The sequence below is a fragment of the Thamnophis elegans genome, chromosome 11 (genome assembly GCF_009769535.1).
Source record: "Thamnophis elegans isolate rThaEle1 chromosome 11, rThaEle1.pri, whole genome shotgun sequence".
Classification (NCBI taxonomy): domain Eukaryota; kingdom Metazoa; phylum Chordata; class Lepidosauria; order Squamata; family Colubridae; genus Thamnophis; species Thamnophis elegans.
In genome coordinates this window covers 62,434,462-62,462,424 of record NC_045551.1, presented here as the reverse complement: position 1 = coordinate 62,462,424, position 27,963 = coordinate 62,434,462, and positions in this window count along the sequence as shown.

Here is a 27,963-nt window from a genome sequence, read left to right as displayed (position 1 = left end):
AGAACGGAACAGAATACAATAGAAGAGTTAGAAGGGATTTTGGAGGTCTTCTAGTCCAACCCCCTACTCAGGGCGGAAAACCCTATACCATTTCAGACAAATGATTGTCTAATTCTTAAAAACTTCCAGTGTTGGAGAATTCACAACTTCTGGAGGCAAGTTGCTCCACTGATCAATGTTCTAACTGTCAGGAAATTTCTCCTTAGTTCTAAATTGCTTCTCTCCTTGATTAGTTTCCACCCATTGCTTCTTGCCCTGTCTTCAGGTGCGTTGGAGAATAGCTTGACTCCCTCTTATTTGTGGCAGCCCTTGAGATATCAGAATACTGCTATCACGTCATCCCTAGTCTTATAGTGAGGGGAATATGGACACTCGGGATCATACTATCCCTGGTGTCTATATTCCATGCTCTGGGAAAGCAAATCAGTAAAGAAACAGATATGTTAAATAGGTTACTATTTCTGAAGCCTAAAGTTGGTGTGATGATGGTGGTGATGGAGAAGAATTTTTGTTTCAGTTTTTTTGAGATAATTGTGCATACTTGCTCTGAAGCCTTTTGGCATGGTTAGACCTCAACAATTTCATATTGCTGTGTAACAGAGGAAAAGTTGACTTGGAGGCAAAAGAGAAGAGCAGGAAAAAATCTCAATTTCAATACTATATTTGGCCATGTAACTAAAGAGAACAGTTCAAAACTTTTTTTTTCTGGTTGCCAAGGGCACTTTGTCTTCTAAACTATTTTATTAATGTGTTATTTATAAACATTTGGAAAGTGTGCTAAAATGGCTAGGATTTATTTTTTCTTCCTCAGATAGGATGTTTTTTTTTTTTTCACAATTACGGAAGGAACTCTTCCATACCAAAAAGTTTGTTATGCATCCATTTCAAAGTGTCACTTACGTTCCCCCCCGCCCTCCAAATAAGTGTAGCAATTGTTTAAAGCAACATAACACAAGATTAGAACCACACAATAGGCCTTCCCAATGCTGCTGCTGCTTCTTCTTCTTCTTCTTCTTCTTCTTCTTCGTCTTCTTCTTCTTCTTCTCTTCTTCTTCTTCTTCTTCTTCTTCCCCTTCCTCCTCCCCTCTCTTCTTCTTCTTCTTCCCTTCCCCTTCCCCCTTCTCCTCCTCCCCCCCTCCTCCTCCTCCTCTCCTCCTCCTCCTCTTCTTCTTCTTCTTCTTCTTCTTCTTCTTCTTCTTCTTCTCTTCTTCTCCTTCTCCTTCTCCTTCTCCTTCCTCCTCCTCCCTCTTCTTCTTCCCCTTCCTCCCCTTCCTCCTCCTCCTCCTCTTCTTTTAACAAATGGCACTTTGGGGCCATGCATGCATTTTCATTTTAAACCTTTGCTACAAGGTGTAGGGACAGAAGTTTCCTTGAGTCACTGAGATGCGAAGAATGAGACTTCAGATAGGCTTGCAAAATATCAGCTTTTAGTTATGGCCAAAGCAAAAGCTGAGTGACAAAACTATATCCAAAACATACAGACAAAATCATGTAAGAACTAGAGTAGAGTAGAGGAGAGTAGAGTAGAGTAGAGTAGAGTAGAATAGAATAGAATAGAATAGAATAGAATAGAATAGAATTCTTTATTGGCCAAATGTGATTGGACACACAAGGAATTTGTGTTGGTGTATATGCTCTCAGTGTACATAAGGAGAATAAAATACATTCATCAAGAATAAAAAGATACAACACTTAGTGATAGTCAAGGTTACTAATAAGCTATCAAATTGTACTAGGAAACAAAACAAAAAAACAATATAAATTGAAATATACAAACAACATGGTTATAGTCATGAATAGGGAGGGATAGATACTAGGAAGGAAGGGAAAATAATAGTAATACAATCGTAGTAAATTATAGCAATAGCAATAGCAGTTAGACTTATATACTGCTTCATAGGGCTTTCAGCCCTCTCTAAGCGGTTTACAGAGTCAGCATATCATCCCCACAGTCTGGGTCTTCATTTAACCCACCTCGGAAGGATGGAAGGCTGAGTCAACCTTGAGCCGGTGAGATTTGAACCGCCGAACTGCAGATAGCAGTCAGCTAAAGTGGCCTACAGTACTGCACCCTAACCATTGCGCCACCTCGGTTCTAATTATTTGACAGTGTTGTGGAAATTATTTGTTTAGAGTGAGTGAAAAACTGTCCTAGTGTCCAGTTGATGTGGTGTGCAGTGCCCTATAGCATCATTTTGAGGGTAGGAGTTGAAACTATTTATGCCCAGGATGTGAGGGGTCTGTAGATGTTTTCACAGCCCTCTGTTTGACTCATGCAGTGTACTGCCTCTCCGGTTAACCCTTATTACATTGTAACAGCTAAGGCGAAGCACCCACCAACCTGAGTGACGTTGAGTTGGCCACGCCCACCCAGTCACATGACTACTGAGACACGCCTACCCAGCTAGTCATCAGGGCAGAGAAACCAGTTGTTAATTATTGTGAATCCTACCAGTGGGGATGAAGACAGAGAGATGAGGAGGAGGAAGGAAAGGGAGAAGGAGAGGAAGAGGGACTTTTATAAGCTTCACCAAAAAATCCAGGCAGCATCTGGAAGCTGAAATCTAGCCACACATGGAATCATGGTTTGGACAACTAACATTTCTCTTTGGCAGCCATATTTCAGCAAGCTGCTAAGATAGCAAAAGACTTATATTTAATGTTTTGAACTTTTTGCTCAGATGTACTTCAGTGAAGGGCAATGCCTTATATCCCTGGAAATTTGTTATTCGCGAATCTACTCATCCCCAGAGACCATGTAAGCCACTTAAACAGAACCATGAAGGGTGACCTTCAACTCCATTGCAAAGACATCTTCCAAGACCTTTGATTCCCGAGAACAGATTGTTGAATGCGGCTCATGAAATACAATCGAGAATTAATCATAACTCAAAAAATTACTCCATCTGCCAACTGGGTGATCAAAAATGTGTTTACTGAGTAAAAATTTCACTCGTGTATGTATAAATGGCATTTGAAAGCTCAATGAATTCTACTTAATCCCTTAGTAGAGACAGAAAATGGACATCAATCAAAACTGCACTGAAATTAGCACACAGCACTATATGCCAACATATATAAATCAGACTATATAGCCTGATTAAAAATAAATAAATAGGTACTCTCTATGGAATGTATTGCAATGATGTGTTCTTACAGTTATAAATATCTCTTTGATTTTAAACAAGAGAAAAAAATGAGAGCCATTAGGTTGATACTTACTCAGAAGTAAGATCCCATTACACCTAGAGGAACTCACTCCAAAATCAGGGAGCAGAGGACATTGCTTTAATAGTTTGAGGCAGGTGTGGGTTCCTGCCAGCATTACTACCGGTTCGGTTCCCAGAAATGTGTGTGCACGCATTTGTACTTAAAAAGGTCTGCACATGTGCACACAATTAAAAAGCAGGGGGGAATTACATTTTTTTAAAATAAAGATTGTTCTGCTCATGTGCAGAACAAAAAAAGAAGATGGCGGCGGCCAGGATAGAACCGGTATGGTCATGTGTCCAGCCGAGTTTCTACCTATTCCTCCAAACCGGTTGAATCAGTAAGAACCACCTTTGGTCTGAGAGGATAGGTCAAATCCTTTTCATGTGCCTTAATGGAATGGCTTGATTTACCCTCATCCATATTTATATTTTAACATTGGAGATCCTTTGTCTTAGTCTGTGTAATCTTCATCCAGCTCATCTTCAAAACTGAATCCAGTTGTTGCTAACTATGAGGAACGGTTGCAGGAACTGGGTATGTCCAGTTTAATGAAAAGAAGGACTAAGGGAGATATGATAGACAGTGTCCCAATATCTCATAAAGAAGAGGGAGTCAAGCTATTATCCAAAGTACCTGAGGGTAGGGCAAGAAGCAATGGGTGGAAACTAATCAAGGAGAGAAGCCACTTAGAACTGAGGAGAAGTTTCCTGACAGTTAGAACAATTAATCAGTAGAACAGCTTCCTCCAGAAGTTGTGAATGCTCCAACATTGGAAGTCTTTAAGAAGATGTTGGATACCCATTTGTCTGAAGTGGTGTAGGGTTTCCTGCCTAGGCAGGGGGTTGGACTAGAAGACCTCCAAAGTCCCCTTCCAACTCTGGCTATTCTATTCTATTCTATTCTAACTTAGAGGAGCAAGCAAGAGGCCTCAAAAGTTTCTTAGTTTTTTTCTTCACTACATTTTTTTTTGAGAGAAAGCATTGTTTCCCAAACACTGCAAGTATAAATATGGCAAGGAGAATGAGTTACTAAGCTATTGTATTGATAGCGACCGAAAACTAGCAGGGGGAAAAAGGTGGTTAAAAAGAGGTAAACATGAAAAAAGAGAGAACAATTGGAGGAAAAACTAAAATAAGCACACTCTTCTAAAGACCCATGTCAGTACATTTTCAAGTTCTTGTGTTCGACATGGCCCATTTCGCATAACAATGAAGCCATCTTCATAGAAACACACCATTGGCTGCCTCTGAGTAGGTCCTTTTTGGACAGGTTTCAAATTGTGGTGCTTTCTTTCAAATGCAAAAAACAGTTCTGTATTGTTAACAAGAAAAGAAAAAAACGGATGCGCTTTTAGTCACGTCGGCGTCATGCTGGACTTGGAGAAAACATTGCTTGTTACCTTTCTCTCTCCTCTCCTGGAATGTTTCCTCTGTTGTGTTACCTTGATGCCTGCTTGACTTGCTTCTCCAGCCTCAGATTTGTTGTACAAGGAAAACAGGAGTCAAGAATCTCACAATTAAACGAGGACATAATTAAACAGATCAGAGGCGTCGGTTTTAGAATAGTGCTGTTGCAATCCAGCTGGCATTTTGATCCTCAGATGAAAGCATGGGTGAGGAGACCTGTCTGATGCAAGCAAATTGCAAAGACATGGTTAAAAATACTAGCTACACTACTGATGAAGAGCATAAGATCAATCCTTTTAAAAGAGTTCAGAATATTTGTAATTATCGACACAAGCACACACATTTTCCTGAAGAGACTGCCGTTTTAAGAATAGTCGGAAACAGGCATGGGGAGGAGGAATCAAAGCTTATGCACAAACAGCATAGCCTTTCAGGTTTATCCCATGAAGTAATTCTGACTGAGTAATTTAATTTAATTAGAGACGTCATTATTCATGGAGATATATGTACTGTAAAAAAATGAGATAGGGCATTGTTCAGTAACACAAAATCAGAGGCTTCCAATTGACAAGAAAGGCTTGCTATGGTGGATGCCTAGCCATTTTCTTGTTGTATTTTTCATTTAAAAAAAAAAAAAAGATGTTTAAAGCTTCTTATTGTCGACTAGCAAAGCATCCCTGGCTGCTCTCAAATTGCCATAGGCAAGGGGGATGTAAAAAAAAAAAAACTTGCAGCTATGGCAAAGCAGCATGGCAGCCAAAAAACAAAAGCACATTCTAGACATATACTGTCAAGGCCATCTCCCATGGTTACCCATAGTGCCGGAGGGGAACGATATCTACAACCCATGAAATTGCTTCGTTGGCAAATGTGACTCTAGGGGGGAGGGGAAAACAGGGTCAAGCCTGGGCCATAAATTACGTGGGGTCAGAGCTGGCTATCACATTGACGTGTCAACATGAAGCTCCTAATAAATACTGGATTTCCTTTGAAGCTTGGCTTAAGGCTCATGATTTAATTAGGGCATCCGTCGGAATGCTGACACTTATATGAAAGTTGCACGGAAAACTTAGTGATAAATGAAGGTGGGAAAACAGGAATTGTTGATGAAAAAACAGCATTAGCTCTTGTAAGATACATCGAAGAATGCTATTGGTCTTACTGGTATTCTCTACATGTCCCACAAAGAGTATATTTAAGGAGTCCAAATATGGCCAGCAAGTTGTTGAGCCTATGATAATGAAGAACAATAATGAAAATAAACTGTAGATTGTATTGAAATCATGGATACTACCTAATTTATTCAGAGTCTGGTCTTATAAGGTCTTCTGATTTTAGTAGCTGCTCTAAAACAGAAACAAACTGATGATCCAAGTCTTCTCCAAGAATGGAGAAGGAACTTCCTTCTTTGTTTCTTGTCCACACAATTAAGATGGGTCTATAAATGCTGCTACAGTTTCAGATTTGCTAACTCAAGTGTCCGCCTATACAAGAGGAAGGATTTGTGCAGGTAACTCTTTGTCTTGCTTCAAGAAATAATACTCTGCAGGGTTTTTCTGGGGTACTGAAGCTTCAGATAAATTTCTTTTCTGTTGATATCTTCAAACACAAAGCCTTTGAGATCAAGGCAAGAGAATAATACATCCGACAGGACCAACACACACTGCTCCTTGTGTGTGAGAAGCTCCTTTGTGGTAAAACACAAGACAATGTATATTGAATGGGGAATTTTAAGATTTGTAAACGGAGATGTAAGAATGTATGGATTTGTTGCAATAGCTCTTGTAAGCTACATCCATGAATGCTGTTGGCCTTGCTGGTATTCTCTGCATGTTCACAAAGACCCAAAACGTCTTGATGAAAGAGAAGGATGAGAGCATGACATTAAATGTGGATGTCGAGGTGGCACAGTGGTTAGGGTGCAGTACTGCAGGCCATTTCAGCTGACTGCTATCTGCAGTTCGGCGGTTCAAATCTCACCGGCTCAAGGTTGACTCAGCCTTCCATCCTTCCGAGGTGGGTGAAATGAGGACCCAGACTGTGGGAGCGATATGCTGACTCTGTAAACCGCTTAGAGAGGGCTGAAAGCCTATGAAGCAGTATATAAGTCTAACTGCTATTGCTATTGCTATGTCGAGATTCAAGGAAGAGTTGGAACCAGTGTAGAGTGATAAACTGAAGATAGATGAGGACTTCTAGTCTTCAAGCTACATAGAAAAGCTAGCATTCAATAAGAATCGAACTAGACATTTCATATAATCAAACTGATCAAAAATTACCTAATTAGTATTAGATTCAAGATGTGTAACAGACTCCAGAATGTCAAACATTGGCATATTTCCTTATTTAAAGCACAATAATCAATACTGAAAATCTTCCAAAACAATAGATAAAGGCATAAATGATAAATTCCTGGGCACTGTTTGGACAAACTCAGTTTTCTTGACAGGATCTTTGGAAACACTTGGCAATTTCTTCTTCTTCCTGGAATTAAGAAAGAGGGAATAGCCCCTAACCTTACACTGGCTTCACAACTACGACAGGACAACAAGCTTCTTCTCTGGTAACATTGTACTGCCAACTGGGGCATACAAAACCTTCGCCAGACCAATCCTCGAATACAGCTCATCTGCCTGGAATCCACACTGTATATTGGACATTATACGATCGGATGCGAGGCCAGAGGCATTTCACAAGATGATCCTCCATTCCTCTGTTCACAATAGAATCCCTTATGCCACCAGGATCGAAATTTTGGGCTTGGACAATCTGGAACTATGCCCCCTATGGTCTGACCTAAGCGTAGTACACAAAAATATCTGCTACAACATCCTACCTGTCAATAACTACTCCACTCCTCTGCTCGCAACAGAATACCCTACATCACCAGGCTTGAAATGTTGGGCTGGACAACCTAGAATTAGGCTGTCTATGGTCGGACACAAGCGTAGTACACAAATTATCCATTACAACATCCTACTGGCCAATGACTACTTCAGCTTCAACCTCAATAATATGCAGGGCAAACAGTCGATACAAACTCAAATTAAACCGCTCTAACTTGATTGCAGAAAATATGACTTCAAGCAGCAGAGTGGTCATTTCCTGGAATGCTCTACCTGACACTGTTGTTCCATCTCAAACCCCCACAGCTTCAACCGTAAGTGTCTTCCATAGACCTCACTCCCATTCCTAAGAGGTCCCTAAAGGAGAATGCATAAGTGTACTAGCATGCCTTCCGTCCCTGTCCTACTGTCCCCAATTTATTTGTACTCATTTCCTTTGTTCATGCCCATGTTTATACTTATACCTGTTATCTTGTACATTGTTTGACAAACTAACTAACTAACTAACTAACTAACTAATAATAAAAAAATAGTAAACTGGCTCAACAATAGCAAGTGCGAGAGTTATCTTGGAAGTCCTAGTGGATGATCACTTGAATATGCGCCAGCAGTGTGCAGCAGCCGCCCAAAAAAGCCAACACAACTTCTAGGCTACATAACCAGAAGAATAGAACCAAGACCACGTGAAGTATTGTTACCACTTATATAATGCCTTGGTAAGGCCACACTTGGAATATTGCATCCATTTGTGGTCATCTTTATGTAAAAAAATATATATTGAGGCTCTAGAAAGAGGGCAGAGAAGAGCAACAAGATGATTAGGGGACTGAAGGCTAAATCATATGAAGACCAGTTGGAGGAATGGGGATGTCTAGTTTAACTTTTAAAAAGGACTAAAGGTGACCTAATATAGTGTTCCATTTTAAGAGGTTGGCAAACAAAAGAGGGAAGTCAACCTAATATCCAAAGCACCTGAAGGCAGGACAAGAAGCAATGGGTGGAAACTAATCAAGGAGAGAACTAACCTAGAACTAAGGAGAAACTTCCTGACAGTTAGAACAAATGACCAGTGGAGCAATTTGCTTCCAGAAGTAAGTGGATGCTCCAACACTAAAGTTTTTTAAGAAGATTTGTCTGAAATGGTATAGCATTTCCTGCCATGAGCATGGGTTGGACTAGAAGACCTCCAAGGTCCCTTCCAATCTCTTATCCTGTCTAGAAATTTTTTCAGCATTTAGTCCTTTAACTACCACACCAACAGGATATGTTTGCTTGTAGCCATGTTCCATGGTTTCCTCTTATGCTTATCATTCAAAGAGAAGAATGGTTCTTGGTTACAATCCAGAAATATAGGAAAAAGGGAGAATATTCTTTCAGCATTAAACAAATCCATGGGCGGTGGGAAGTGAGAAAATAAGATATTTTAGTTTTAGAAAACCTGTCTTGGCCTACACTCTCTCTACCTTAAAAAATAACCCTGAAGACCTTCTACCAAAAATCAAGGTAGTTTAAAATATTCCATAGTCTTCTCCCTACTAATTATTTCACAATCTGTTCCGTATTGTTTTACTTTCTTTCTTTCTTTCAGCTTTTTATTCTAGTCGCAAAGAAATGCAGTGAGATTAAGAATCTCCCCCCCCCCCCATTACAAATATAGGTAAGTGTTATGTTAAAGGATAAAATAAGAAAAGGCATAAATGGGTTTTAAATGTCAGCTGGAAATAAAGCAGTTTGGTTCTGCCTATATATATTTCTCTCAATAGGGTGTTTTTTTTTAAAGGAAAGTCAGCGACTTTTACTGGTGTGGGTGCCTAGAAGTGCCGCTCTTACGGGGGTGTGAGTTTGATCCCTAGGTAGAGACATATATTTCTTTCTGGGCACAATGAGAATTCATCTGCTGACTAAAATTCCATATTGGCGGCAGGAGGGCATCCGGCCAGTAAACACTCTGCTCCATTCAGTTGGCCATATTCCCACCCCACAAGGGATTATGGGGTCATAAAAAGGAGATGATGATGACTGATAGATGATGATGATGATGATGATGAAGAAGAAGAAGAAGAAGAAGAAGAAGAAAGAAGAAGAAGAAGAAGAAAGAAGAAGAAGAAGAAGAAAGTCCACAAATTTGGGGATTAGAGGCAAATGATTTCACCACTTCTGCTATGGAAAAAAGATCTCCAATGACATTAATGTTGTCATTTTCTAGCATAATTCATGATTGTCACTACGTATAGCCAGCAATGTGATCAAATACTAGTAGTTTCTAGATTAAATTTATCTGCTCAGTTGCAGAGAAGGAAGAAAAAGATACGCGGATGAGAGAAGAAGAAAGAGAGAGAGGAGTGAGAGAGAGCGAGAGAGAGAGAGAGAAGGACGGAAGGATGGACGGAGGAAAGGAAGGAAGGAAGGAAGGAAAGAAAGAGAAGACCAGAAAGACGGAAGGAAGGAAGCACGAAGGAAAGGAAGAGAAAGGGAAGAAGAAAAAGGAAGAAAGGCAAGACGAAGCCAAGAAAGACGAAGGGAACGGAGGAAAGGAGGAAGGATAGAAAGAAAGAAGAAAGAAAGACAAGAAGGAAGAAGGAAAGGAAGAAGAAAGAGAGAAGAAAAGAAAGAAAGAAAGAAGAAAGAAAGAAAGAAGGAAGGAAGAAAGAAAAAGGAAGGAAGGAAAGGGAGGAGGAAGGAAGGAGAAAGAGAAAGAAAAAGGAAGGATGAAGGGAGAAAGAAAGAGAAAGAAAGAAAGAAAGAAAAAGAAAAAAAAGAAAAGAAGAAAAGAAATAGAAAAGAAAGAAGAAAGAAAAAGAAAAAAGAAAGAAAGAAAAGAAAGCACCTCTTAAAACAATTTTTTTAGTCCTCTGTAGGGAAAAAAAGTAATGTAATGTTTTGGTCGCTATATAGATGTCATACTTCACAGAGCAAACCCATAAAAACATTTGGCTAAGTTAAGCGTTTAGCTAGCCAAACACATGAACTCTGGGAAAAGCATCTGCAAACGCCATTTCCTAAAATCAATAATAAACATTGAGGATATTACCTTGAGATAGGACTTTCATAATCTAGCAGAGCTAGCCCGCTATGGCATTGTTTGATGAGTGAAAGACGTATTCACCAGAAAGGTTCTCTAGGTGCAATAGGAGAATATGAAATATGTATGCTGATGCTTTAGTCATATTTAAAATGGATCAAAGACCAAAGGATAAAATAATATTGCAACAGCATACAGAGGTTTTTTCCTTCTAACTCCTCTGCCTTCCTATTCACAAACTTCAGTATTGCAGTTTGAGATCTCACATGTACCCCTTTAATACAATTAAATTCACTATATACCTATGTACCTAAGTGCTGTGGTGGTGCAGTGGTTAGAAATGTGGTACTGCAGGCTACTTCTGCTGATTGCCGGCCACCAGCAGTTGGGAGTCTCACCAGGCTCAAGGTTGACTCAGCCTTCCATCCTTCCGAGGTGGATAAAATGAGGACCCAGATTGTTGGGGGCAAGAGGTAGATTCTGTAAACCACTTAGAGAGGACTGTAAAAGCACTATGAAGCGGTATATAAGTCTAAGTGCTATTGCTATTGCTGTGTGAAATGCTTTTTGTTATGAACCATTTGATAGGTTGACAGTACTGTGTACGTGCCAAGCAGTAGAGAGATAATTTTTCAGAGTTTCATTCTTTGCCACCAACTGTTTATTTTCTTTATACCCTATTCCTCTCTCTCTCTCTCTCTCTCTCTCTCGCTCTCTCTCTCTCTCTCTCTCTCTGTGTGTGTCTGTGTGTGTGTCTGTGTGTGTGTGTCTGTCTGTCTGTCTCCCTCTCTCTCATCTCTCTCATCTCTCTCTCTCTCTGTCTCTCTCTCTCTGTGTGTCTCTCTGTCTCTATCTGTCTGTCTGTCTCTCTCTCTCCATCTCTCTCCCTCTCTCATCTCTCTTTTCTCATCTCTCTCTCTCTCTCTCTCTCTCTCTCTCTCCTCTCTCTCTGCATCCATCATCCATCCATCCATCCATCCATCCATCCATCTATCTATCTGAGAGAAGAACCAATAGAAGATAATATCTGTAGCTCAGAATTAAGTGGTGGGGTCCTTGGTATTCTCTTAGCTTGGCTGCTTTCTTGCGGACATTTGCTTACCCAACTAGGTAACATCATCAGAGTTAGGGATGCCAACAATTATAATGTTGTCTAATTTGGCAATGAAATGCCTTTAAGAAAAAAAATCAAGCTTAAAGAACACCAAAGACCTCCTAGAGTGTAGATATAGTATAGATCATATGTAGCATAAATCTTGTTACTATTGTGTGCTACGCTAGGGCATTAAATATAATACATCACACTAAAATTTCCAAAAAAAACCTTTATCACAAGATGTTAAATTAAGAGAGGCGGTGGCTCAGTGGCTAAGACGCCTGAGTTTGTTGAACAGAAAGGTCAGCAGTTTGGTGGTTTAAATGCCTAGTGCTGCGTAATGGAGTGAGCTCCCATTATTTGTCTCAGCTTCTGCCAACCTAGCAGTCCGAAAGGCATGTAAAAATGCAAACAGAAAAATAGGAACCACCTTGGTGGGAAGGGAACAGTTTTCCCTGTGCCTTTGGCATTTAGTGATGCAGGCCCCGTTACCACAGAGACATTTTCGGACAGTGCTGGCTCTTCGGCTTTTGAAATGGAGATGAGCTATGCCCCTTATAGTCAGGAACGACTAGCACATATGTGTGAGGGGAACATTTACGTTTAACTAAGATGTTAAATTACAGCAGTTTCAGAGTTTAACATTTTCTGCTGTTTGCCTATTTGTTTTGTTCCTTGTTGGTAAAGAGCCCTGAGCAATACAGCAATGAACAAGACATTCTATATGTCAAATTCTGCATTTGGTTAATGAAATCTTTTCCCAGATTCATTCTTATTTGCCTGATTCTGAAAGGCCCGCATCCATGTAGGCAGCCTAGATGACTAAGAGCTTCAGTAGAATGCTGCTGGATTAACCAAAGGCCATCTTTCTGCTTCCAATTATTAACAGCCAGATGCCTCTGGAAAGCTTACAAACAGTGCACGAAGATTAGAACTTTGTTTGCAGTCTCTAGTACCTGCTGTTCTGGGATAAACACTGTCAATGAACATGAAAGCTAGCTTTAATTATACACTGCACAGCAAACTCTTGTTTACACTGTCCTGAACCAACTGTCAATTAATTCAGTAGGCAACCAAATGATAGTCCAATGAGAGAGTGAAAATCAGAGGCCAATTTATGCTGTATCCTCCATGATTTGATACTGTCTCCTAATGGTACATTTCAATATGGATAATTGACAGTAAGTCTGTCTCAGTGCTATTATCCTTTCGGCCATGGTTCTTAAGATGATTCCAGTTCTTCAAAAGTTGAAGATAGAAGGAAGGTTGGATGATTGGATGAATGGTTGGTGATTGGTTGGTTGGATGGATGGATGGATAGATGGGCCATCAAATTGTCTTAACTTTTAATGGCCAGATTATAAATGTTCTTCAGGATATTCTGTCTACAACAGGCCCTTCAAATATTCCAATGGTGTAATTTGTTGTCACTGTGAGTTCATCTCCCTTGTTTCTCATTTTTCTTTTTTCCCCACAATGCAACTGATCTATTATATATGGGAAACAGAAATCCTTTTGATTATGAGATGATATCAAATACTTTGAATTTCTATCTTTCACGCCATGTATTGATTGGATAGGGCTTTTTTTTACAAACAAGAATAGTATTCCTAATGTACATTATGATCCTACATCTATCCATCTATCCATCCATCTATCTGCCTGCCTGCCTGCCTGCCTGCCTGCCTCCCCTACCCACCCACCCACCCACCCACCCACCCACCCACCCACCCACCCACCCACCCACCTATCTATCTATCTATCTATCTATCTATCTATCTATCTATCTATCTATCTATCTATCATAATATTGCTGTTGTTAGCCACCTCATTCTCTGTCGTGCCCTATTCTTGTTCCCCCAATTGCTCCCAGCATGAGGCTTTTCTCAGTGAGTCCTTCCTTCTCATTATGTGGCCAAAGTATTGAGTTCATCTTCAGGATCCGACCTTCTAAAAAGCAGCCAGGGTTGATCTTCTCTAGGACTGGCCGATTTGATCACCTTGCAAGGATAAGGGACTCACAGGAGTCTTCTCCAGCACCCAAATTCAAAGGTCTCTGTTCTTTGGTGCTCAGCCTTCTTATGGTCCAACATTCACAACCATCCATTGCAACTGGGAAAACCATAGCCTTGACTATACACCCTTTTGTTGGCAGGGTGATGTCTCTGCTTCTTAGGATGCTGTCTAGATTTGCCATAGCTTTCCTCCCCAGGAGCAAACGTCTTTTAATTCCTTAGCTGTGGTCCTCCTCTGTGGCGATCTTGGAGCTCAGGAAAATAAAATCTGTCACTACCTCCATTTCTTTCCATCTATTTGCCTGGAAAATGAGAGGGCTCGGTGCCATGATCTTAGTTTTCTTAATGTTTCTTAAATGTAATCTATCTATCATTAATTTTGGATAAAGCTTTGGCTAAAGCAATAGAGTTGAGGGTGACCAAGATTATTTTCAATATGCTTCCCAATCCATGACCTAAACCTATATACCTCTAGGTCACTTGGAGAGGAAGGAGAGGAGGAAGCATTCAAAACGTTGTCAGATAAAAATAATAGATACTCTTTGTAGGTTTTTTTTATATAATTTTTTATTTTATTTTTGTTACATAGACAACATATTCACACAACAATGGAGAGAACAAAAACAAAAAGAAAGAGAAAAAAAACACAAAAAGAAAAAAAAACATCATCACATACAGCATGTTGTTTGGTTACAGGTGTTTTCACATTTATCATTCTTATACATTTATTATTTCATTTAATAAGTTATAATTTAGTATCATTTCTTATTCCCCTACCTGTGGCAATCCATCCCAACTACATCCCCCCCCCCACACCCCATATCTCTCTGTTATATATTTAATACACACAATTAAAAAAAACAACACACACACACACACACACACACAAAAGAAAAGGAAAAAAACACAAAAAGGAAAAAAAACCCATCATTACATATAGCATGTCGTTTGGTTACAGGTGTTTTAACGTCCACATCTTCAAATAATATTACCATATCGGACTTTTCATCTAGTATAACTGAATATCTCACTTTCATTCTACAATATATATTCAGTTACCATTAGTATTATTTTTTCCAGAAAATATATTATGTTCATTATTATCCTTGTGCTTCATACTTTCAAACAGAGATCTTATTCCTTCATTTTTCAACAAACGTCACTACATACATACATACATATATATATATATATATATATATATATATATATATAATATATATATATATATACCAGTTTTCAATTATTCCCTTATTAAATTATTTATCAACAGCAGAATATCATTATAATACGTTCTTAATGGTACCTAAACCTATATACCTCTAGGTCACCTGGAGAGGAAAGGGGAGAGGGAAGCATTCAAACGTTGTCAGATAAAAAATAATAGATACTCTTTGTAGTTGTGTTTGTATGGAATTGCTCATGGAGTCAGCCAGCAGAAAGTGACACTGGATTTAATCTTAAAGAATCTAATGGAAGATGTGACTCTAGCTGAATCAGTAACCCTGGTGCTATCACATTTAATTTGATTTCATATACAAGTGGACAATTGCCAAGGAAAGACAATTTTGATTTCAGGCTGGTCTAAGAAAGCAAAAAAAAAAAAAAAAAAACTTCCCTTCTGGATTGCTTTACCTTGTCTTGCCCTTGTGCTTTATCCCTTTCTTCCCACTTTCTGTATGACATGTTTTTTTTAATAATTTTTTATTTTATTTATCAATGTCATATATACATTCACAATTATATTATCTCATAACTGTTATTAATAATATATATTATAACAATTTTTCCCTACAGTTGACAATATACTTGAAGATTACTTTCTTAACATCCCATAGATCCATCTTATCGTACAACGGTCCTACTTCTCTTCCCTCCCTCTTTCCTTCCCTCCTTTCTTCTCTCCTACTCCCCCTTCCTTCCCTCCCTTCCTTCTCTCCCTCCTTCCCCTTCCCTCCTTCTCTCCTCCCTCCTTCCTTCCCTCCTTCCTTCCTTCCTTCCCTCCTTTCTTTCTCCTTCTCTCCTTCCTTTCCCCCTTCCTTTCCTCCTCCTTCTCTCCTACATTCCCTCCTTCCTTCCCTCCTTTCTTCTCTCCTTCTCTCCTTCCTTCCCTCCTTCCTTCCCTCCTTTCTTCTCTCCTTCTCTCCTTCCTTCCCTCCTTCCTTCCCTCCCTCCTTCCCTCCCTCCTTCTACCCCCTTTCTTCTCTTTCTTCTCTCCTTCCTTCCTTCCTCCTCTCCTTTCCCTTCTCTCCTTCCCCTTCCTCCCCTTTACATGTTTTTTTTTTTAATTGCTCCATCTGAATATGACAGTCCACAGTCTCACCAGGACTCAAAAATACCCGTTTCTTCCTTTCCCCTAGAGTTGTCTTTCATCTCCTTGGCCTTGTTTCTTTCAGCTAGGGTTCATGCAACCCTGGCCAAAAAGCGAATGTGGTGTTGGGTGGCATTAAAAAGGATAAAGGTAAAGGTTCCCCTTCCACATATGTTTCTAGTCATTCACGACTTTAGGAGCCGGTGCTCATCTCCATTTTAAAGCTGAAGAGCCAGCGCTGTCCAAAGACGTCTCCGTGGTCATGTGGCCAGCAGGAGTAAAGGTGAACGGAATGCTGTAATCTTCCCACTAAAGGTGGTTCCTATTTTTCTACTTCCATTTTTAAGTGCTTTTGAACTGCTAGCTTGGCAGAAGCTGGGACAAGTAACGGGAGCTCACTCCGTTACGCGGCACTAGAGATTCGAACCACCAAACTGCTGACCTTCTGATCAACAAGCTCAGCATCTTAGCCGCTGAGCCACTGTGTCCCACTGTGTGGCATTAGACAGGGTATTTGAATAGGAGCCAGGAGATCTTGAGCTTTATGACTTTGGTTTGGTTGCTTTCGTTCATCCCAAAACTTTGATAAAGTTTTAGTTATGGGGGATACAAATGAAAAAGGAAATGGTATATATAGCAATGGCTCTTAGACTTATATACCACTTTACAGTGCTTTACAGTCCTCTCTAAGTGGTTTACAGAGTCAGCCTATTGCCCCCAACAATTCTAATTTTACCCACCTTGGAAGGATGGAAGGCTGAGTCAACCTTGAGCCTGGTGAGATTTGAGCTGCCAAATTGCAGGCAGCCAGCAGTCAGCAGAATTAGCCTGCAGTACTGCACTCTAACCACTGCGCCACCGTGGCTCATATGTGAAGAAAAGGAAGGATATGCATTGATCATTGTTGTGACATAACACAATCTTCATATACAAGACTCTTGACATGTTAGGATATCGTTTGTCATTGATCCCCAAATGCAATGAATGTTTATGGAATCAGTGGGATGTATTCTGAACAGATTTCTTGAAATCTTAACAATTTTGTTTCCCAGAAATGCATCACTTTTCTGATGATGATCCATTCAGTCTTTTCCAACTCTGGGTAATTCAAAGGGCCACGTGTCTCCACATCTTCTGATCTTGCATGATTTTTTGAGTTGTTCTATGCTCTGACTGCTGCCAGCTTTGATGGTGTCCAGCTATCATTTTTGGGTGGTCTGATTCCCTTTTACTCTTCCAAATATAATTGCTTTCTCCAGTGAACTCCCTGACATGAGGTGGCTAAAATAAGTCCAAGTTTTGTGATTTTTGTCTCCCAGTGACATGTCTGGTTTCTGTTTCTACTCCACTCACAAAGTACTTTCTCAAAAAGAGAACCAACCCCCCTCCCCAAAAACAACAACAACAACAACAAGAGCTTGTTCTGACCTTGGCTGCCCAAAAGAGCATGAAGCAAACTCCTTGTCCCAACAAAAAACCCTTTTATTAATTTACTGTGAATTCTGTCATTCATATCCAACAAAGTCTTTCAATGGAGGATTTACAGTCACAGACCTTATCTGACTTGGAGAGCTGCCAGGCCGATATCTGCAAAACTTGTAACGCAGTCTTGGAGAGTCATGAACCAATTAATCGAACTGATTGTCTCCTGCAAACTCCACCCCCCTTTTGCTCCTTTTTTATTTCCTCTGGGAGGGGCCATTCATTGTCCACCTGTGGCCTTCCATCCACGTTGACTCCTGATCTTAACTGTTCCTTTGTTTGGCAACTCCGTGCATGCGCAAACTGGGAACAGTCTCCAGCTGTTAATCTGCCTCACTGATACCCAATTCCGAAGGTAGCTGATAACTGGTGTACGGCCCTGGCCCCATCTCTGCCTCTGACACAGAACTCTCATCAGAGCCTTTCCCCGACTCCAGGACTGGTCCATGTTCCTCCCCAACCTCCTCACTGTCTGAATCTGCTGCCAGAACTGCTGGCCGCTGGTGATCCACAACACAGCTCTCTACCTGGACTAACACAATCAACTTTGACACAAATAAAGCATAAACAAACAGAAACCACACAATTTATTGGAAAACTAAGCATGTATAGACAGTTATTGGAAAACTAAGCAACCATAGACATCAAGTAGCTGATCCCTGAGTAAAAAACAACAACTGGAAAATCCCAGGATTCCAGGGCTGTAGACTTAATCATTCCAGCACTTAGCAACGGCAAATCACAATTGTATAACTGCCAAAAAAACTACATGGATATGTCTTCCTAGTCCCTAAGGAGCTGAGCTCTACTTGAAGATTAACATTTTTATAGAAAGAGACAAATCCATAAAGATCATTGATTGCTGAACTTTGCAATGAAAAAAATTTGACGTGATGTCAGCCAAGCCTGTTTTATTTCACTAGGAAGAAAGTTTCTTCTGAGAAATAATGTTTCAGGTAAAACTTTTTTCCCCTTAATTGACATGAGTCTCCACTAGCTCTTTAATTTGTACCGACAATCAATTATGGGCACAATTATGTCAAGGAAATCAACTGCAGGAACAAATCATCCTTCTCTTCCCATTTTGTTGCTTCCAATTGATTGCACCTGTTAATTTGAGAATGTAGATTGTCCCATAAATAATAGTTATCAGAGCAGCAACAACATATTTCTGTGAAATTATCATAATAAATTTTAAAGTGTAGCTTTCGATTTTCTGAGAATGAGGCCAAACAAAATTGGGAGTCAGAATTTTCCCATCCAACTCAGAATCATTTCCCTTGAACTTACTTTTCTTACATTTTTCCTTGTTTCCTTCTTGAATAGTCATCGTTTTCCATGTGAAATCTTTTTACAGATAGATGGATGGATGGATGGATGGATGGATGAATGGAAGGAAGAAAGGAAGGAAGGAAGAAAAGGAAGAAGGAAGGGATGGAGGAAAGAAGTGAGGGAGGAAGGAAGTCAAAGAAGGGAGGGAGGGAGGGAGAAAGGAAAGAAGGAAGGAAGGAAGGAAGGAAGGAAGGAAGGAAGGAAGGAAGGAAGGAAGGAAGGTGCAAGGTGATCAGAAAATGATCTGCATTACGGAATTAACTAATTTTCTATTTCCAATGACTTTTGAACCAAAACACTCTGTTTTGAAAAAACACCCAATTAACACCCAATTGTCATTTCCTTAAAATCAAGATTCTGCCCAATTTGTTCCTGAGAAATGTCCATTTTTAAGCATCTTGTCAGACCTAATGCTGCACAGATTTGTTACATGTGTGTGTGTATGTATGTATGTATGTATGCATGCATGCATATATGTGTGTGTGTATACATACACACATATACATACATACATACATACATACATACATACATACATACATACTGTCAGCTCCATTGAAAATGTAGATTGTAATTTATTGTTGCTGGCAGTGCAACAATAAATTTTGAATTGAATTGAATTTTCTTGGCTCTTTTTTTGTTTGTTTGTTTCGGTTTAATTTTCTTTTCAGTTCTGCAGTAATCTTTAATGGATTTGTAAATAGGATTTCTGTGCACAAGCCAAATTTAGGAAATGAGAGAGATAAACAAAGATTTCAGGATTTGATTGATAGATTTTTTTCCAGTGATTTATACATTCGCGGTGGCTCAGTGTCTAAAATGCTGAGCTTGTTGATCAGAAAGGTCGGCAGTTTGGTGGTTCGAATCCCTAGCGCTGCATAATGGAGTGAGCTCCCATTACTGGTCCCAGCTTCTGCCAACCTAGCAGTTTGAAAGCATGTAAAAATGCAAGTAGAGAAATAGGAACCACCTTTGTTGGGAAGGAAACAATGCCTTCAGCATTTAGGCATGCCAGCCACATGAAAACAGAGATGTCTTTGGCGCTTCAACTTTGAAATGGAGATAAACACTGCCCCCTAGATTTGGGAACAACTAACACATATGTGCGAGGGGAACCTTTACCTTTATACATGCAAGCCGCCCGGAGTCCTCCAAGATTGGGCAGCCTATAAATTTTATTAATAAATAAATAAATAAAATAAAATAAAATAAATGCAGAATTGTTCACGTTACATTCCAAACATTGGATCAGATCATTCAACCAAGAAATCCTCTCTAAACACACACACACACACACACACTCACAATCACACACACAAACACACACACACACACACACACACTGGGATGACCTGTAGCTTGAATCCAGGTAGGCCAAGATGAATTGTTCCAATTTAGACATTTTATTTCTAGAAGTCAAGTTCAGATGGTATTTGTGCACTTTTTGACACCGTCAGTCAGGTTGGACCTGCAGTGAGTAATGTCACACTGTTGTACATGACGCCTGGCCCTTTTTCCCACAGTCCATGGTAAATCATGGCTTATAGGAGAAGTGATTTCTACTCTGATCACGTACAACATTTATCCAACTGGGGTTATAGAAACATAGACTTAATTTGTTTGAGGAAGGTAGGAGTTCTGAACTTTGATATAAGATTTCTGCACTTTCGCAAGAAATAATATCACTCACCCTTTCTCCCTTAATCTGGAAGAGAACATTAAGACCCTCGTATTATGTAGAATTCTTTATTGGCCAAGTGTGATTGGACACACAAGGGATTTTTCTTTGGTGCTTATGATTTCAGTGTACATAAGGAGAATAAAATACATTCATCCAGAATTAAAAGATACAACACTTAGTGATAGTCATAGGTTACTAATAAGCTATCAAATCATACTAGTAAATAAATAAAGGAATATAAATTGAAAGATACAAGCAACATGGTTATAGTCATAAGTGGGGAGAGATAGATACTAGGAAGGAAGAGAAGAATAATAGTAATATATTCTTAGTAAATTATTGACAGTGTTGTGGGAATTAATTGTTAAGCAGAGTGATGGCATTTGGGGAAAAACTGTCCTTGTGTCTAGTTGTTCTGGTGTGCAGTGCCCTATAGCATCACAGCATCACAGAAAGAGATAGAGAGAGACAGAGAGAGAGAGACAAACAGCCAGACAAGACAGACAGAGAGCGAGATAATTTCATCAGCAAATCATTTGTGAGTGTCTGGAGAAAGTGAATTAACCAGAAATCTCTCATGATTATTGAAATAAGCTCCTGAATCTGATTTCCTTCCTAAGGCTACGCTAAGATATTTGTGGTTAATGTTAAAAGAAAAATAAGAAATACAATTATATTCCTTATTCAATATCAAATATAATTCTATTTCTTATTCAATATCCAACTTACTTCAATATTAAATTCCAGCTGAATCTTAGATTTTGTTTCCTGAGAAGGGGGGAAAATCTCTACAGAGTAGGTGATGACAGCTCCTCCCAATCTTTTCATAAAGGCATCCCATTTATAAAATTGATTTCCATTTGCATGGATCATAAATACATACAGACACAAATACCGAAGCTTTCTACCAGGGAATGAACAAAGTCCATAACACACTTTCTCTTCCTTCTTTCATGTGAAATAACAAAAAAGAATGAAAAGAGGGGAGTGAGGACAGGATTGAGAAAGTAACAGAAAGGTTCAGTGGTGTAATTCATTTTTTTTTTTACTACCGGTTCTGAAGGCATGGCTTGGTGGACCTTGCATGGGAAGGATACTGCAAAATCCCCACTCCAGGGGAAGGATATTGCAAAATCTGCATTCCCACCCCACACTCAGGCCATCCAGAGGTATATTACCTCTGGTTCTCTGAACTATTCAAAATTTACACTACCGGTTCTCCAGAACCTGTCAGAACCTACTGATTTTCACCCATGGTCCAGTTGAATCAATCCCTTTTTTGTGTGTAATTACAATGTTTGGGGTGAACTGGGATTTCTTGCTAATTATTTTATTTTCAGGCAGGTCCAGTTTAATCCTGTAGTTTTAGCAGCTAACAATATTTGAAGGAATTTGGATTTCCTGCTAATTATTTTGTTTTCAACAACTGGTTTATTTATTTATTTTGATTTGTTTGTCAAACATGTACAAGATCACAAGTATGGGTATGAACATAAATATGAACAAAGGAAGTAAATGCAGATAAATGGGGACAGTAGGACAGGGACGGTAAGCACGCTGGTGCGCTTATGCATGCCCCCTTTACGGACCTCTTAGGAATGGGGTGAGGTCCACGGAAGACAGTTTGAGATTGAAGCTGTCAGGGTTTGAGGTTGTAACAACGGAATCAGGTAGAGCATTCCAGGCATTAACCACTCTGTTGCTGAAGTTGTATGTTCTGCAATCACATTTGAAGTGATTTACCTTGAGTTTGTATCTATTGTTTGCCATTGTATTATTGTGGTTGAAGCTGAAGAAGTCATTGACAGTTGTCATAGATTCTATTGTTACCAACAAATACAGAACATCTTAAAATTCAAAGGCACTTGTTTTTTGGGGGAAAGTTCTCCCCCTACTGAATCAGTTCAATGGTTTTCGATATCTTTTAAAGGGAAGTGGGGAAAACATCATAAAAATATAGGAAATATTTCTTGCGTCATCCCCAAAATGTAAATGTTCATGAATACTTTGTACTTTGTACCACAAAATACTACAGATTTAAACAACAGATTTATTTAAAGTTGGTTCAGCAAGAAGAAGCTAAGGTCAATGTAGAATGTTATTAATTTTTTTATTTCTTTTTTTTTCCTCAATAGATTTTAGACTGTGTTTGTTAGAAATCCATACCGTGTACGGGTTCTGGGAAGTCGGGGGGGGGGGAAGGTGGAGGGGGGTTGGGGGAGAGGGTGGAGGGAGGGAGGGGTATATACTAGGCTAGACAAGAATTTGATGGTAAACTAGAATTATTTTGACATACAAGAAATTGTACTTCGATGTCTTACTTACTGATTGAGGAATGATGAAATGTTTGCCTTAAAAGAAATAAAACTTTTGAAATCATTTAAAAAAAAAAGTACTACAGATTTTGCAAGGAGGGTTCAAAAATAATGTTTATTTCAACATATTCAGTAAATTAAGAGAACTTAAAATCCAGATTTACAGCTCATGTATTTTGCTATTCTGGAATGTAGGCTTCTGAAAATCCAATGCAAACCTAGAATGCTTTCCTTTTGACCTTGCCTAGAATTTACATTTCCTTGATGTACTCATTGCGATCTGTGAAATCCAACTTTTGATGTCATCTTGGATTTTCCAAGGTGAATGATGATATGTCTGACTCTTTTTGATTGAGCTGCATAGCAAAGGTCTTCTCCTTTATCTTTGATGATATCTTTTGATAGCTGCACATATATTCTGTTCCACAGCTGGGTGGCCTTTCCATTACATTTTATTTGAAGTGGTATTACTTATGTGTCACCTAAACTAGATTCCAATTTAGTTCCTGTATGGCTGTCTTCTTTTAATACCCCTTATATATTTTCAGTGCATTTGAACTCTCTACAAAAAAACAACAACAACAACTATTGCTTCTAGCAATTGAAGTGTGGCCAATGTCCTATAAAGCAATGCAATAAAGCAGGTTTACAGATAACATTGTCACCAACATTTCAAAATAAAGGAATAGCATGAGATGTTTATAGCACTTGTTTCTACGTAACACAGGGTTCTGGAAAACATCGCCAAGGAACACTGGGGTGCTTCATCAGTTAGATAATCTGACACCTTGTGCACCACATTTCCTGCCCAAAGGGCTATTTGTGGAAATCATCTTCTGATTTGGTCAGCTGTCACTCAACCAACTATGAAAAAAATAGCAGTGGGCCATGACATTCATGGAGCTGTGTCTCAGGGTTTCACCACAAATGCACGAACGACAAAAGTGTGCCTCACTAAACCGTGGTGACAAAACCGCGCCGACAAAACCGTGCGACGAAGGAGCGACGAATGAGCCCTGAAGCGCGCCGACAACAGCGCGCCGACAGAAGCGCGCTGTAACCTAACCCAAAACCTAACCCTACACCTAACCCTAACCCTAACCCTAACCCTAACCCTAACCCTAACCCTAACCCTAACTCTAAACCTAACCCTAAACCTAACCCTAAACCTTACCTTAACTTAAATCGCGCTTCTGTCGGCGCGCTGTTGTCGGCGCGCTGTTGTCGACTTGCTTGTGACATCACGGTTTTAGCGCCACGGTTTTGTCGGCGCGCTTATGACGTTTGCGCTTTTGTCGGGTCACGGTGTCTCAGAACCCCAATTTTCCCAGGCACTTTATTAAAAATACCAAGTAGTCTAGTAAACTTGGTTAAAAATTTGCATTCCTCTCATTGCATGGTCAATAGAGTGATGTGATGTTCGTCCATCATTTTCCAAAAGGACCTTGACATCTAACGAATTGTGGACTGTCCACAGTGTTTCTGCAGCTGGCTGGTAAGGCCTACATGGGCACAGAATGTTCTGCCACGTGTCGGGCAGACAGGTGTGGGCACCATTGTTGCAGCATTTTCAGCTCTGGCTTTGCGGAGTGCTCGCTTCTCTTGTGCTATGGATGTTCTTCTGCCCTCAGATGCCTGGCAGCCTTGGTGGATCAGTGTGCGCCATGTTGATCAATCTCGTGCCAGGGTGTCTCAGGAGGTGGTGTCAATCTCCAGGGACTTGAAGGAGGCTTTCAAGTGTCTCTGTATCCTTTGTCCCTTGTGTGATTGCGTTCCTTGAGACAGTTCACCGTAGAAGAGCTGCTTGGGGATCCGATGGTCTGGCATCCTTGCAACATGGTCTGCCCAGCATGTCTGGGCTTTCATCATCAGGGTGGTGATGATGGCAGGCCTGCTCTGGAGAGAACTTCTGGGTCTGGCACCTTTTCCTGCCATCTCAGATCTTCAGAAGTCTGCAGAGGAAGGTCATGTGGAAGTGGTTCAATTGCCTACTCTGTTCAGTGGCGGGCGGTCAGCTTTAGCCCTGATGAGGCACTTTTTAGGCTTGTGGACTTCAACTCCCAGAATTCCACAGCCAGGCATGCTCAGTTCCGATTTAAAGCGACAGCATTTCCCCCCCTTGCAAAATAAGTTTTCCCATTCTTTTTCTTCTCCCTCCCCCTCCTTCCTCCCTATCTCCCTCCCTCCCGCTCTCTCAAACAGACACACGCACACAGAGAACTTCGATCCCTCTCTCATTCACTCACTCTCAAACACAAACGCAGAAGTTGGATTGGATATATTTTCCAAGGCTTGAAAGCAGCTCTTCTGCCATACCCCCGCCTTCCCCTGCTGCCTTCCGATCAAACTTCTTGAATTCCTCCTCCCTCCCCACACGGACCTTTTCCAGCTGTTTCAGAGACGATTTCGACTCTGCTTCTCCCAGCCCTGCCCTCCCCTCTTGAAAAGCCAGAGCTCTGAAGTCAGACTGAGCTAGTCGCTCCCAGAGAACTTTAAAAAGCCTCTAAAAATGCCCTCTACAGGAGGCGAGAGAATACTTGCCTCATTTGCATAAGGAATTCTTCGCTTGTTAACCCTTGCTTAACTCTTAAAAGGCGAAAAATTCCTTATGCAAAAGAGGCCCCTAGTTCTCTGGCCTCCTCCTAGTTAATATTGAGAGCAGACACCAAGCCACTGTGACTTGGAATCTGGTAGCAACTACCCTGGCTTTAATTATTTTAAGAAAATTATTTAAAATCCTTTCCTTTCCCCAAGGAGACTGGTGAGGCCCTGCCTCCCTTGCCTCTAGTGACTGCACATCCCTGACTCTGTTGTCAATAGAGTAGCTTAGTACTTAAAGCTGACTGCAGTCTCACCTTGCTACACAAACTTTGCTCTATTCCCTTTCAGAAACTTTTAATGATATTTTTGAGAAGCCTTGATTAAAAAATAGTTCTATCTCACCATTTATTGTAGCACCGTCTGATCATGAGAACATTTTTTCCCCCGTAAAGTATACATTCTCTGGTCCCCAGATAGATTCTCCTGGGCTTGTTGAGTTCCACTGACATCGATAATATTGGCCTCTTTGGAGCAATCTTGAGGAGAAATGATACTTTTTTAGATTGGAGGGGAAATTTGTGACATTCCCCAGTTGGGTCTTTCATTTTGTTTTGCCAAACTTGAGGTCAACTCAAGAAGTATTGGGGTTCTTCCCCTTTTTGATTTCTGAAACATTTGGCAACTTGGACATGGCACTGTTCATCCCCCCCGTATTTCTCAACACAACCAATAACATCCAAAATAACTTTAGTTGGTTTGGCAACCCTATTAATTTTTTTCCAATCACTCTTTATCATTTATTGTTTTGTTTCTTTGTTTGTTTGATTGTACATTCTGGTTTTAAAAATTGAATGCTCTCTGAACCAGCTTTTCTGCTTTCTTATTCTGTTCTGCTTTTCTATTCTTTTCTGTAATTGAATTGTCATCTGGATTTTGGCAGGCCAACTACGTTACAATGGAAGAGTTCTCCCTTGTCTTTCCCTGGTCTTTATTTTAATATTTATTTGGAGAGTCTCCTGTATGTTAAACTGATTAAACTGCACAAGCTAAATAATGACAACAATAATGGGATTTTTCAGGGAGAAAGGTGGGGCATTTCTAATGAACAAATGCAATTAAGTCATAAAAGTTGGGCTAGGATCTTGTTTTATGTTGACAATACTACTATTTTTGGAAACTGGACACATTACAAGCCAACAACTGTACCAGTTGCTTTTAAAATTGCATGGTTGATGCTAGGAATTGTAATGAACTTGTTCACCTTCCAAATGAAGTAAAATCATCATAATGAGTGAGGGGCACAGGTGGGTTCCTACCGGTTCAGACTGATTTGGCTGAATAGGTAGTAACTCAGCCGGACATGTGACCATACCGATTCTATCCTGGGCACCACCATCTTTTCAATCTTCATTGAAAAATATATATTTCCCCCTTTGTTAGATTTATTTATTTTAGATTTATTTTATTTCTATGCCGCCCTTCTCCGGGAGGGACTCAGGGCAGCGAACAACTCAAAGGGGGAAAGGGGGAACATAGAACACAATACAAGTAGTTAAAATAGCCAAGAATCACACAACCACACAGGTCGAGAGGGGAGGGGAACTCATCAACCCCAGGCCGGCCGGCAAAGCCAGGTTTTGACGGCTTTTCGGAAGACCTGGAGAGAGGTGAGGGTCCGAATCTCTGCGGGGAGTTTGTTCCAGAGGGCCGCAGCTGCCACAGAGAAGGCCCTCCCCCAGGTAGTAGCCGGGTGGCATTGGCTGGTAGATGGAACCCGGAGGAGGCCGACCCTGTGTGATATAATGGGTCTTTGGGTACTCTCTCAAGTACCCAGGTCCAATACCATGAAGGGCTTTATAAGTTACGACTAGCACTTTGAAGCGTATCCGGAGACTGATCAGTAGCCAGTGCAGCTCGCGGAGGATAGGTGTAACGTGGGTGTACCGAGGTGCACCCACAATCACTCGCGTGGCTGCGTTCTGGACAAGTTGAAGTCTTTGTAATGATGCGCACATGCCAATCCCAAAGAGGTCCCAGAGATGGGGCATTTTTCACAAAAAATGAGGCATTTTTGCCTTCCTCCAGCCTCCAGAAACACTCTGCAGGCTTCAGCAGGGCTAGGGGAAGGGAAAAATGCCTATGTTTTTGCAAAAAATCCCCCCCCAAATGGGGGCATTTTGCCTTCCCCCAACCCTGCTGAAGCCTGCAGAGTGTTCCTGGGGGCCGGGGAAGACAATTTTTTCTTACTGGGTAGTTTGCAGGTGACCCCTTAGTCCAGCGAGGGTGGACCCCCACTCCTGCCACTGTATACTTTCCTCCCCACCAGGGGTGGGTTTCAATTTTTTTTACTACCGTTTCAGTGGGCGTGGCTAGATAGGGGACCTGTGACTGAGTGTGCATGAGTGACATCAAGTTGGCCATGCCCACTCAGTCACATGCCCCCCATCTAGCCACGCCCACTGAACTGGTAGTAAAAAAAATTGAAACCCACCCCTGGTGGGAGGGGAAAGTATTTTCTGTCCTTCTATGGATAATATATGTGAAAAATAACTGCCAATTTACTTGGACTTTAGATTTATTTCATTTGGACATTATGAATTTATCTGTCTGGCTAACAGCAGGGAAGATTCTGCTTCTATATAAAGATTACTTTGAAATATATTATTGAAAAGAAGTGTACAGCTTGCTTTGAGGATGAAGTCA